The sequence below is a fragment of the Pelophylax lessonae genome, assembly GCF_965119305.1.
Source record: "Pelophylax lessonae genome assembly, chromosome: 11".
Taxonomy (NCBI): Eukaryota; Metazoa; Chordata; class Amphibia; order Anura; family Ranidae; genus Pelophylax; species Pelophylax lessonae.
In genome coordinates this window covers 7,911,235-7,924,781 of record NC_138778.1, presented here as the reverse complement: position 1 = coordinate 7,924,781, position 13,547 = coordinate 7,911,235, and the positions used below count along the sequence as shown (strand labels likewise).

The 13,547-nt window shown below is 48.8% G+C and overlaps 1 protein-coding gene across 2 annotated transcripts in view; it reads right to left on the bottom strand.

Annotated features, from left to right (window-relative positions):
* The window catches only part of ARHGDIA (Rho GDP dissociation inhibitor alpha), a 31,317-nt gene extending 17,983 nt beyond the window's left edge, over positions 1–13,334 (bottom strand). For both annotated transcript variants that reach the window (XM_082272363.1, XM_082272364.1), the window contains exon 1: positions 13,237–13,334. The gene's annotated coding sequence lies outside the window, so the exon portion shown is untranslated. The remainder of the gene's footprint in view (positions 1–13,236) is intronic.
* Between the last annotated feature and the right edge of the window lie 213 nt (positions 13,335–13,547).

The window sequence follows — 13,547 nt, the reverse complement described above, 5'->3', positions numbered from 1 at the left end:
TGTCCCCGTAATACCATGACATCATCATGGGGACAGCGAGAATAGAGCGCACAGTATGAGAAGCATCCACTAAGCCCAGACACACGCACTCCTCATGCAGATCAACAGGTCTTCTATACATACCAACATTTCAGTCCTGGACACAGTTAAAAGAGAACGATTTTTCGGCCATGCTGCTCTTCTGGGTTCACATAAGTGCACACTTACTTGTGACCCAGATTCAGCTGACAGTGGGCTAAAACCTGATGTCAGCTGACATCAGAGTCGTTCCAGGCTCTGGAAGGATCCCAACCATATTGTCGGGATCCTCCCAGCTGCTTGACTGACAGCTTGCTCCAGCTCTAAGCACATGGCTGAGATTCAAAGCCAGCTGCGCCCGCCCCTTCTCCAGCTCTCAGCACATGGCTGAGATTCAAAGCCAGCTGCGCCCGCCCCTTCTCCAGCCCACCACTCCTGTGAGTGCTGGAGGGGCGGAGCAGAACCTGACAGTCACCGCTCTTAGCTCCAGGAAGACTGAGAAATGAGTAATCAGTGGTCACTCAGTTCCTGGTCTTAGAGCCGGCGGGGGGCTGATGCTAAAGCAGGGAGGAGAGTAGGCAGTTTTATTTTTTTTTTTTAATGACTTTTTAACCGCAAAATGCAGAAAACACCATTTTCAGCCGTCAAAATATTGATGCATCTCTACTGTCTCCAGGGACATTAAACCCGGAGTTAGGCTTTAAAGGAGTTGTAAAGGCAGAAGGTGCATTCTATGTATCAAGATAAAAAACCTTCTGTGTGTAGCAGCCCCCCCCTCCCGCCTCCTTATGCTTACCTGAGCCCCCTCTCTATCCACCAATGTCCATGACTGTCTCAGCCATTTGGGACTCCCCTCCTCATTGGCGAAGACACAGCAGTGGCACCATTGGCTCCCGCTGCTGTCAAAGTTAGTTAGCCAATGAGGAGAGAGGGGGTGGGGTCAAACCGCAGCTAAATGAAATGGCTACACGGAGCTGTGCTTCGGATTTGGTGCCCCCATAGCAAGCTGCTTGTTGTGGGGGCACTCAAAGAGAGGGAGGGGCCAGGAGAGCCAAAGAGGGGACCGAGAAGAGGAGAAAACCAACTGCCCAGAAAAGGTAAAATTACATGTTTATCATCACTTTAAGGCTGGATTATCATAAACTGAACCTTGAGAAGATACAGTTCATCCTCAGATATCGGAACGTAAAGAAAAAATAACAATCCATTTCCGTCACAGAAGGACTCTCCCTGGTCCTACGCCATGCTGGAAAAAAAAGACAGGAAAAAGCTGAAGGATGGAGAGGATGGGCAGGAGGATGGGCATTAAGGCAGGCTGCTAGTGAACCAGACATAGAGGGCTTATACAGCCCAGGACTGTATTGTCCATATAATTGAAATACATGCATGTTTCCCTTTCCTGCCTGGAGTTTGCCTTAGACTGAGGAGAGATTCATTATATCTAGGAGCGAATATATATATAAGGGCGAATATATCAGGGAGAGGACCTTCACCTTGTGAGTCGGGACCCACCCCAAAAGCCTACAGTGGGGATAGCCATAGAAGCCCTGCCCCTGGTGACACAGTCTGGGACTTAATACATTGGATCCTATGCAAGAAATATATTTTTGATGTCTGTTATGATAAATACGGAAGCAATATTGTTCCAAGCAGCATCAGTATCGCTACAGCTTTGTCGCCTAGTACAAGTCACTATCAAGAAGGAAAACATCGGTCTGTTATGGTCTCTCAGGCCCTGAGGAAGCCTTGAGCGAAACGCGTCGGATTGCTGGGGACCTACCGTGACCGAATCCAGCTTGAGACCCATTTTCCACTTTATACAGGCTCTGCTTTTTGGTTACAATCCCTTTTGGGGACATGTTTCTTTACTATTAGTGACGTTAATTGTTTGATTTTATTACTGTATGTCATGTCAGTCCTCTGTTATCACATATGCATGGTAGTCCATGCTTGATTTTATTGTTCTCTATACAAATAAAATGTAATTTTGGTTTTACAACCGGTTCCTTGTCTGATCCTTCTACTCCCACTGGCCCGCAAAGCCCCATCTTTTTCTATCCCTATTGTTTTGTAGGATGGGCAGGAGATTCACTCTCTTCCTGCTCCGCTGTCAGTAGAGAGCTCTGGTGTGATGCGGATCATTGTAATGGGAGGGAAAAATAAAAGTCTGAACATTCAACACATGCCCAACATCTCTTATGATCGATCGACACGAACCTCCGGAAACCAGAGATTACCCTCACTGGACAAATGCCACATTCACCAGGTACATGGCTGGCAAGCTTTATTCCACTCCATGGTTGAATGGAGCCATCCTGTAAAGTGGATCACTCACTCGTTTTACAAAGTCTCCATGATTGACGTCACCAATTACATGACCACTGCGCAAATACAGTGGGACATAAAATATTGCAACGGCCGCCGTTTTTTTTCCTCTAGGGACTCTGCTAATGCTAATATATATATATATATATATATATATACACACACACTAATATATATATATATATATATATATATATATATATACCCATACACACACACACACACAATATTATAATATATATATATATATATATATATATATATATATATATATATATATATAGACAGAGGGGATATGATAGAAACTTTTAAATACATAAAGGGAATCAACTCAGTAAAGGAGAAGAGCATATTTAAAAGAAGAAAAACTACCACAAGAGGACACAGTTTTAAATTAGAGGGGCAAAGGTTTAAAAGTAATATGAGGAAGTATTACTTTACTGAGAGAGTAGTGGATGCATGGAATAACCTTCCTGCAGAAGTGGTAGCTGCAAATACAGTGAAGGAGTTTAAGCATGCATGGGATAGGCATAAGGCTATCCTTCATATAAGATAGGGCCAGGGACTATTCATAGGATTCAGATATATTGGGCAGACTAGATGGGCCAAATGGTTCTTGTCTGCCGACACATTCTATGTTTCTATATACACACACACACACACAATATATATATATATGTATAATGTTTGGGGGATCCAAGTACTTTTTTAGCAAAAAATACTGATTTTAACTTGTAAACAACAAGTGTCAGAAATAGGCCCGGTCTTTCAAGGGATTGTAAAGGCAGAAGGTGCATTCAATGCATTAAGATAAAAAGTCTTCTGTGTGCAGCACCCCGAATACTTACCTCAGGTTACTCTCTGTCCAGCAATGTCCACAAGTGTCTTCGCCATCCGAGATTCTCCCTCCTGATTGTCTGAGACACAGCAGTGGTGTCATTGGCTGCTGCCAATCAGGTAGGAGAGGGAGCTGTGACGTAGCTCGGGTGCCCTCATAGCAAGCTGCTTGCTGTGGGGGAACTGAAAAGGAGGGAGGGGCCAGGAGGGCCGAAGAGGGACCTGAGAAGAGGATTGGGGCTGCTCTGTGCAAAACCAACTGCCCAGAGGAAGTATGACAAGTTTTTTATTTTTATGGGGAAAAAAAACGAGACTTTACAATCACTTTAACCACTTGCCGACTGCGCACAGTATATTTACTGCGGCAGTCGGCCCCAGCCAGGCAGAGTGACGTAGGTCTACGTCGCTCGCCTGTCACTCCTTCTAGAGCCAATAGCGGGCGAGCGCGCGCCCGCCTCGTCTCGTTCACGGAGGAGTGCGGGAGTGTGACTGGCGGACCCGATGTCCGCCGGTCACACTACGATCGCCGGTACAGCGGGAGAAAGACAGAGCGGCTTATGTAAACAAGACGCCCGTCATTGTCCCTGTGTAAAAATGAAGATCAGACGGTTCTACTATGTAGAACCGTTGATCTTTGTTTTTACACCAATAGAGTTAGAAGCACGCCCCTAGGACACACTTAACCCCTCCCTGTCCAATACATTTAACCCCTTCCCTGCCAGTGTCATTTTTGCAGTAACAGTGCATATATATATATATATATATATATATAGCACTGATTACTGCAGTAATGTCACTGGTACCCCCAAAAGTGTCAAAAATGTCAGTCAAGGGTCCGATCTGTCCGCCGCAATGTCGCAGTACCGCAAAAAAAAAAAAAAAAAAACGCAGATCGCCGCCATTACTCGTTAAAAAAAAACCACCAAAAATGACAAAAATCTTTCCCTTTGTTAGTAAACGCGATAACTTTTGCGCAAACCAATCAAAATACGCTTTTTGCGATTTTTTTTTACCAAACATATGTAGCAGAAAACAAATTGGCCGAAAATGTTAAAAAATTTTGATTTTTACATTTTTTTGGGGGGGAATTTCATATAAAAAAAAGTGAAAAATATTGTTATTTTTGCAAAAATTACGCTCTTTTTTTGTTTATAGCGCGTGATAAAAAAAAAAAAAAAAGGACGTGAAATTCGTTTAGGTACAGCGTCGCACGACCGCGCAATTGTCCGTTAAAGTCACGCAGTAAAAAAAAAAAAAAGGCAAAAAACCCCCTGGTCTTTTAGCAGGAAAATCCTCCGGTGGTAAAGTGGTTAAAAGAGAAGCATGGGTTTTAATGTTAACCCCCCCCCCCCCCCCCCGATTATACTTACCTAGCTGGATGCCGTATCTGTCCCCTGGCACTGAGAACTGAACGATCGAACACCGCTGATTGCTCGGTTCGGACAGCTCCCAGAGCAGGGAGCTGCTGACTGTCGGTCATCGGCTCTCTGCTCTGCCCCCTCCTCTCTCATTGGAGCACTGAGCTGTGGAGGGGCGGGAAGCAGCCAGCTCAGGCTCTTAGCGGCTTGCTGAGATGGGTGTCGGTCCAGGCACCTGGCAGATCCCAACTTCCATTGTCGTGATGACTCGGTTCCTGGACTGACATCAGTGACGTGAGCAGAGACTTCAGTCCACTCTCTGCTGAAAACGGGTCACAGGAGTGCAATAGAAGTACAGCCAAACTAGCTTAGCTATACTTCTCCTTTAAGTGGTTAAACTTCCCTCATTTGCATTAGAAGTTCATCCCGTTGATCTAAAAGAACCAAATGATACAATGTTTCTTTTTATCTCAGTGCTGAGCAATGTTGTGATATACTTTGCCAGCTGACATTTTTTTTTTCACAGCTGTTGAGTAGAGAACGTCTCTGCACTGTTACATGAATAGTTTAGGATTGGTGTGGGGGGGGGGGAATCTTTCCCGTAGTTAGTAAACGCAATAACTTTTGCGCAAACCGATCAAAATACGCTTATTACGATTTTTTTTTTAGCACTGATTACTGTATTAGAGCTCTTTCACACGGTCCGCCTCCGAAGGCGGATCCGTGTTGCTCAGCGGGGATCGATCCGCGATCCCCACTGAGCCGGCGGATGACAGCTCCGTCTCCGCTTGCAGAGAGGAGAGGGAGGTGTCTGAGCCCCCGCTGCCCTCTATGGGGGATCGGATGAGAGCCGACTGCCTGTCCGTTCTCATCCGATCCGATTACTGAACGGATGGAAAAATAGGGTTTCCATCCGTCCAGATTTCACGGACAGGATCGGATACAGATGGCAGCGGGTGTCAGCGGAGGTGTCTCCGCTGACACCCGCTGCCCCATAGAGCTGCATGGAGGATCCGATCAGATCTGCCTAAAAAACTGACAGGCGGATCTGATCGGATCGCCCGTGTGAAAGAGCCCTTAATGTCACTGGTCTCCAAAAAGTGTCACTTAAGCCCACGCACGCACCGATTGTTGGCCGCAAATTTTCGGCCAACGTCTGATCGGCCGATTGTTCGTCAGTCAGTACAGATTTCGGCCGACAAAAGTCAGATGAGCAAGACTGGGCATGCTCAGAGAAGAAAAAACACAGGAAAAGTAGACCAGCACATGACATCACTTCTGAAGTTGGTTTTTGTTGGCCGACAAAATTTGTGTGCAGTCTAGAGCACATTTCAACCAACACAACAACACTGGACAAAAGACGATCGGTCGGCCAACAATCGGTGCGTGTGTACGGGGCTTTAGTGTCAGATTTGTCCGCCGCAATGTCTCAGTCCTGATAAAAAATAGCTGATCGCCGCCATTACTAATAAAGAAAAATAAAAAAATCCATAAATCTATCCCGTAGTTTGTAAACGCTATAACTTTTGCGCAAGCTATTCTTTAGATGGGCAGTAAAACCGTGGCTCAATTGCCTGCTCTACCTGCCCCTTATTGAATGAACCCCTTACACTACATGTGTGAAGGATTATTGATTTTGTCTCGATCTTGCAGCACTGTCACTGTTGTATATTTAGTGATCGCTATGCTGCCAGAATATTTACCTTGGTTATAGAATAAAATAAGTGGAGAAATAACACGCTGGTTTTTACTCGGTAAAGAACACGGACTGTTGTTAAGATTTATAAACCACCCCGGAGTTCAGTTTTAATAAAGTGGAGCAAGGCTCTGCAGGGGGGAGGTTAGCAGTCTGTGTGTAGGCGTGCGTTCTCGTGCGTCAATATCTGTCAGAATAGGTGTGAGTGGCGGCTGCCGGGGCGAGGAGCATTGACGTTTATATCTCCTGCCCTCAACATTGGATTTCTGGGGGAATCGCCCTCACAGCCAGCCATGGCGGAAACATAGCTCTGCGGGATCATAAACTACAATAACCTGCGCACAGGACGCCGATGAGGGCGTACTCTACACCCACAGCCTGACATCACTAATCCTGCCCTGCACAAGTCTAAACCTAAAGGAATAAGGCTCATATGGTCCAAACTGGGGATCGACCGATTTTTTTTTAATGCCGATACCAATATTTTGGTCATCGGCCGATATTTTTATATATTTTTTTTTTTAACGAAGGTACTCTTGTGGGGGGATCTGGGGGGGTCTAAAAGACCGCAAACCCCTCCTCTGCACTGAAAAGCATTCAAAACACCAAGTTTGGCTGTTTTGAATGCTGTCAGTTTTTTTTAATTTGGCGCCGAGTACCCGGAAATGTCATGACATCACTTCCGGGTTTTTACATGGAGACCCGATCAGAGCCAAATGCGGCTTTGATTGGGTCTTTGGCTGGTTGCCTGGGTCTCCCAGTGGGACAGGAGACCCAGGCGAGCCACGGAAGGCGGCGGGAGGGGGTTGGGACGTCCCCTCCCGCTCCTTGTAATGACAGCCGAGCGGCATCTAAGCCGCATCGGTTGTCATTGCAAGACAGCCGACCATCGGCTATGGACGCCGGTACCGGGGTGATGCCTCTAGCTGCAGACATCACTCCAGTACAGCACTTTCCCGAAATATCGGTCACCTCAGGGGCCGATTCCGATATATGGGGGAAAGTGCATATCGGTCCTCGGTATATCGGCTTTGCCGATAATCAGTGGATCCCTAGTCCAAACTAGGGATCGACCGATATTGTTTTTTTTCATTGCCAATACCGATATTTTGGTCATTGTGTATCCGCCAATATGTGCCGATATTTTCGTACATTTGAAAAAAAAAAAAAAACTTTTACATTTTTTTTTACTTGACAGGTACTCTTATGGAGGGATCAGGGAATCTGAAAGACCCCAAACCCCTCCTCTGCACTTAAAAGCATTCAAAATGCCAAGTTTGGCTGTTTTAAATGCTGTCATTTTTTTTAATTTGGCGCTGAGTACCAGGAAGTGATGTCATGACATCACTTCTGGGTTTTTGCATGGAGACCCGATCAGAGCCGAATGCGGCTTTGATTGGGTCTTTGGCGGCCGTGCAGGCTGGTTGCCTGGGTCTCCCGCTGGGACAGGAGACCCAGGCGAGCCACGGATGGCGGCGGGAGGGAAGGGGGGGGGGCGCCCCCTCCCGCTCCTTGTAATGACAGCCGAGCGTCTTCTCAGCCCCATTAGTTGTCATTACAAGTCAGCCAACCATCGGCTATGGACGCCGGTACCGGGGTGATGCCTCTAGCTGCAGACATCACTCCAGTACAAACACTTTCCCGAAATATCGGTAACCTCCGGGACAGATTCCGATATATTGGGGAAAGTGCATATCGGCCCTTGATATAATCGGTCGATCCCTAGTCCAATCACATACATCATTCATGCGTATTCTTCCGTGAATCTCAGTGTGCTTCATGTATTTCTTCCAAATCTGTGCAGTAATCCGGTGTGACACTTTGACTTCCTGTAAGACCAGCCACTGCTGCTTCCTCTCCTTGTGCAGGGTGACCGGTCTCCGACCCTTCTGTAGTTTTCTGCAGGCAGCCTGTGATGGGTGGAGCCTGCTGGGTCCCTCCCACAGCTTTGCTCTTTGCACAGGCTATGTACAGCTCAGTGAAGTCACTGCTACTTTTACAAGGTAATACCTGAGTTTGAAAAGGCTTTCAGTGCACGCAAACAAAAATAGCAGGAAATCTTCCAAAGAGGACACATGCTCTTGGGGGGTAGGCCAAAAAGGGGGGGGGGGGGATTTCCTTCCAAATTTAGAAAGATCTCCCCTCACTTCCTGATGTCTTTGGGACATGAAGAGAAGGCAAAGGTCCTGTTCACACCTGAGTGTATTTCAGCTCGCAAAACGCTCGACTCCCAAGTCTCAAAACGCCCAACAAGCAAAATCCCATTCATTTCTACAGGGAGTGCAGAATTATTAGGCAAATGAGTATTTTGACCACATCATCCTCTTTATGCATGTTGTCTTACTCCAAGCTGTATAGGCTGGAAAGCCTACTACCAATTAAGCATATTAGGTGATGTGCATCTCTGTAATGAGAAGGGGTGTGGTCTAATGACATCAACACCCTATATCAGGTGTGCATAATTATTAGGCAACTTCCTTTCCTTGGGCAAAATGGGTGAAAAGAAGGACTTGACAGGCTCAGAAAAGTCAAAAATAGTGAGATATCTTGCAGAGGGATGCAGCACTCTTAAAATTGCAAAGCTTCTGAAGCGTGATCATCGAACAATCAAGCATTTCATTCAAAATAGTCAACAGGGTCGCAAGAAGCGTGTGGAAAAACCAAGGCGCAAAATAACAGCCCATGAACTGAGAAAAGTCAAGCGTGCAGCTGCCAAGATGCCACTTGCCACCAGTTTGGCCATATTTCAGAGCTGCAACATCACTGGAGTGCCCAAAAGCACAAGGTGTGCAATACTCAGAGACATGGCCAAGGTAAGAAAGGCTGAAAGACGACCACCACTGAACAAGACACACAAGCTGAAACGTCAAGACTGGGCCAAGAAATATCTCAAAGGTTTTATGGACTGATGAAATGAGAGTGAGTCTTGATGGGCCAGATGGATGGGCCCGTGGCTGGATTGGTAAAGGGCAGAGAGCTCCAGTCCGACTCAGATGCCAGCAAGGTGGAGGTGGAGTACTGGTTTGGGCTGGTATCATCAAAGATGAGCTTGTGGGGCCTTTTCGGGTTGAGGATGGAGTCAAGCTCAACTCCCAGTCCTACTGCCAGTTTCTGGAAGACACCTTCTTCAAGCAGTGGTACAGGAAGAAGTCTGCATCCTTCAAGAAAAACATGATTTTCATGCAGGACAATGCTCCATCACACGCGTCCAAATACTCCACAGCGTGGCTGGCAAGATAGGGTATAAAAGAAGAAAAGCTAATGACATGGCCTCCTTGTTCACCTGATCTGAACCCCATTGAGAACCTGTGGTCCATCATCAAATGTGAGATTTACAAGGAGGGAAAACAGTACACCTCTCTGAACAGTGTCTGGGAGGCTGTGGTTGCTGCTGCACGCAATGTTGATGGTGAACAGATCAAAACACTGACAGAATCCATGGATGGCAGGCTTTTGAGTGTCCTTGCAAAGAAAGGTGGCTATATTGGTCACTGATTTGTTTTTGTTTTGTTTTTGAATGTCAGAAATGTATATTTGTCCTGTTCGGCCGCGAGTAGGGGGTGTGACGTCACGCGCGCGTCCCGCTCATATATGCTCAGCATGTCCCTTAGCATAAAATAAGGGGCACGCTGATGGCCACATTTTATGTCAAGGGAGCACTCTGTTGGGCACATTTTTTTTCTTTTTTTTTTTTTTTTTTTAAGGGGCACTTTATAGGGCACTCTAATGTAATGAGCATGGCAAGTGGCAACAACATATGGCAGTCTGCACACTAATGCTTGTGCAGCTAACGTATTCTCCCCCAAATGTGCTCAGCTCCACATACCTGAACTGCAGCCAGGTCGGAGCCAAAAGCCGCAAACAGGGGGGCGGGGCGTGCACATAATGTCACGCTCGCTGGACCTAGTGTGAAGGAGCCGCAGTCAGGAGCAGGGGGCGGGACGCACGCGTGACGTCACACCCCCTACTCGCGGCCGGACAGGACACCGGCGGCGTGTGAGAAGGGAGCTGGGAGCTGCAATGAGGAAGGGGAGCGGTCCGGGCGGAAGCTGACATTGTTCGGCACAAAATTTTTCGGCCTTTTGACTTATTCGGCCGAACACCGAAAGTGCTATTTTCTCTATTTTCGGCCGAATAATGTTCGGCCGCCGAATATTCGGTGCATCCCTACTAAAAACTACTTCCAAAAATAGTCAGCTTTGATATTAATGAGTTTTTTGGGTTCATTGAGAACATGGCTGTTGTTCAATAATAAAATTAATCCTCAAAAATACTCATTTGCCTAATAATTCTGCACTCCCTGTATGGCTCCTGTTCACATAGGAGCGTATTGTCGCCTGAAGCTCAGAAAAGTACATGAGCTTCTTTTTTGGCAGATTACAGGCGTTTTGTTAGATGTCAATGCAAACACCTGCAAAAAATGCCTGAACAAAACGCCAGAAAAAAGCCCCCCCAAAAAAAATAAAAAAGCCTGAAAATATACGTTCAGGTGTGAATGGAGCCTAAAGTGATTGTGAAGTCTTGTTTTGAAAATAAAAAAAAAACCATGTTACACTTCCCTCCTCTGTGTAGTTGGTTTTGCACAGAGCAGCTCCAATCCTCCTCTTCTCGGGTCTCTCTTCTGTGCTCCTGGCCCCTCCCTCCAGTTGAGTGCCCCCACAGCAGGCAGATTACTATGGGGGAACCTGAGCCGAGCTGCAGCTCCGTTTGGCCATTGAGACACTGAGCTGTGGCTTGGCCCCACCTCATTCCTCTCCTGATTGGCTAACAGACTTTGACAGCCACTGGTGCCGAGGCTGTGTCTCAGCCAATCAAGAGTGAGAGTCCCGGACAGCTGAGGGACTCGTGGACATCGCTGGACAAAGATGGGGCTCAGGTAAGTATTAGGGGGGCTGATGCACACAGGTGTTTGATACCTTCCTGTGCTGACTTATTAACTGCATTGTTCTCTGAGGACTACAGGACCACGCCCATCTATAGTACAGGGAATAGGAGGGAGGTGGGGTTCTGTAGTACTATCGTTTTTCTGATGCCCTGATACAGTACTGTGAGTGTTGTCACCCTGAGACAGGAAGTGCGTCATTTCCCACTCTCTTTATTTTTACCCAATGAGTAATAGATGTGAAATAAAGAGAAATAGATGTGAAAGCTTCATCCACTTGATTGGTGAGATCTGCCCACTATTTGCAGTCAATATGAGCGTGTCCCCCCTCCCCCCCTTTTTTTTGCCCTCCACCTGAGTATGCCCCCCTGCGCCCCTTCACCCGAGTGCGTTCACCCTTCTGTCCCCCTTCGCCGGAGTCCAACCTTCTGCCCTTCACCCGAGTGCGTCCCCCCTCCGCCCGAGTGCGTCCACCCTTCACCCGAGTGCGTCCCCCCTCCGCCCGAGTGCGTCCCCCCAGCTGCCCTTCACCCGAGTGCGTCCCCCCTCCGCCCGAGTGCGTCCACCCTTCTGCCCTTCACCCGAGTGCGTCCCCCCTCCGCCCGAGTGCGTCCCCCCAGCTGCCCTTCACCCGAGTGCGTCCACCCTTCTGCCCTTCATCCGAGTGCGTCCCCCCAGCTGCCCTTCACCCGAGTGCGTCCCCCCTCCGCCCGAGTGCGTCCACCCTTCTGCCCTTCACCCGAGTGCGTCCCCCCAGCTGCCCTTCACCTGAGTGCGTCCCCCCTCCGCCTGAGTACATCCACCCTTCAGTCCTCCATCTGAGTTGCCCCCCCCCCCCCCCCGCCTGAGTGCGTCCACTTAGGGTAACCACCTCATCCCTTTAATCCAGGACACATATTAATTACACCGGTTCTGAGGCTGATATAATGCACATAAAGCACTAAGTGAGTTTAATTACCACCCTAATCAGCCAGAGAACGGTGTAATTAATGTGTGTCCTGGATTAAAGGGATGAGGTGGCAACCCTAGCGTCCACCCTTCAGTCCTCCATCTGAGTATGTCCCCAACCTGAGTATGTCCCCCCCGCCTGAGTGCCTCCACCCTTCAGTCCTTCACCCGAGTGTGTCCACCCTTTAGTCCTCCAACCGAAAGCACCCCCCTTCTATCCTCCACCCGAGTGAGCCCCCTCCGCCTGAGTACATTCCCCCCTCCACCCTTCTGTCCTCCACCTGAGTATGTCCACCCTTCACCGAGTGTGCCCCCCACCGCTTGAGTGCGTCCGCCCTCCACCTAAGTACACCCCCATCCTTCCTGTGCCCTACACCCACCATTTCACTGCGCTCCCCTCCACCCGAGTGCATCTGTCCGTCCCCCTACTACCTCTGCCCAACACCTGAGTGCCCCCTTCTTCCTCTGCCCACCACCTGAGTGCCCCCTTCTTCCTCTGCCCACCACCTGAGTCCGCCCCCTTCTTCCTCTGCCCACCACCTGAGTGCCCCCTTCTTCCTCTGCCCACCACCTGAGTGGCACAGGGCAATAAAAGTCAGGGAACCCAGGCCTCTCACCTCTTCAATTCTTAGAGCTATAAGAATATGGCGGAGGCCCCCCAGTCTGCTCCTATAACTGACATGTGACTTTACAATGGGTTCCCCCTTTAGCTGCAGCGGCCGGTCTCTCCATGGCATGGAATCCGGGCGTACATTGGGGTCACCGGGGCCATGTGCCACTCCTTTCTTGTGTTAATAATGGCGGTCAGACTGGGGCGGAGCCCAGCGCCTTTCCTCATTGGTTTAGCATTGTGAGGCCAATTCAGCCTCTGAACAACTACAAGTCCCAGCAAAGCCTCTGATTGACAGGTGACAGCAGCTGCTGCAGGCAGCCATGGGGACCTCTGCCCTCCCCAGGGCTCAGAGCATGTCTGTGCTGACCATAGTAACCAATCAGTTTCCAGCTCTCATTTACATTAGCCCTAATGGGTTGCTAGGGGCAACAGCCAGACTTCCCCTTTTCTTCCCCACTTGGGCGTCTCTATGGTGACTCCCCTGTCACGTGACAGCCGCGGCGGCATCCCCCCGCTCCTCCCTTCAGCAATCACTGCGAAGCCAGGCGCGCGCACTTACCGGTGCCGGTTCGGTTCCCCGCTCTTACAGCTCCCACCCTCAGGAATGGCGAATGAAGGCCGTACACGCCCCGTCGTGCGCGCTCCTCTGCTTTTCCGGGATGTGCGTCATTTCCGGCGGCGGCCATCTTAGTACACCCAAAGGCTGAGGCTCTTCAGCAGAGAAGGGAGTCGAGGTAAGGAAGCCGTGTCACAGTAAGTGGGTGGGGGTGGGGTGAGGATGTGAGCGAGAAGACAGACAGACAGACAATACAGAGAGCTGTGGGCGCCTTCTGAGAGATTCAGGCCTGAGGCTGCAGAGGGTGGACAGGC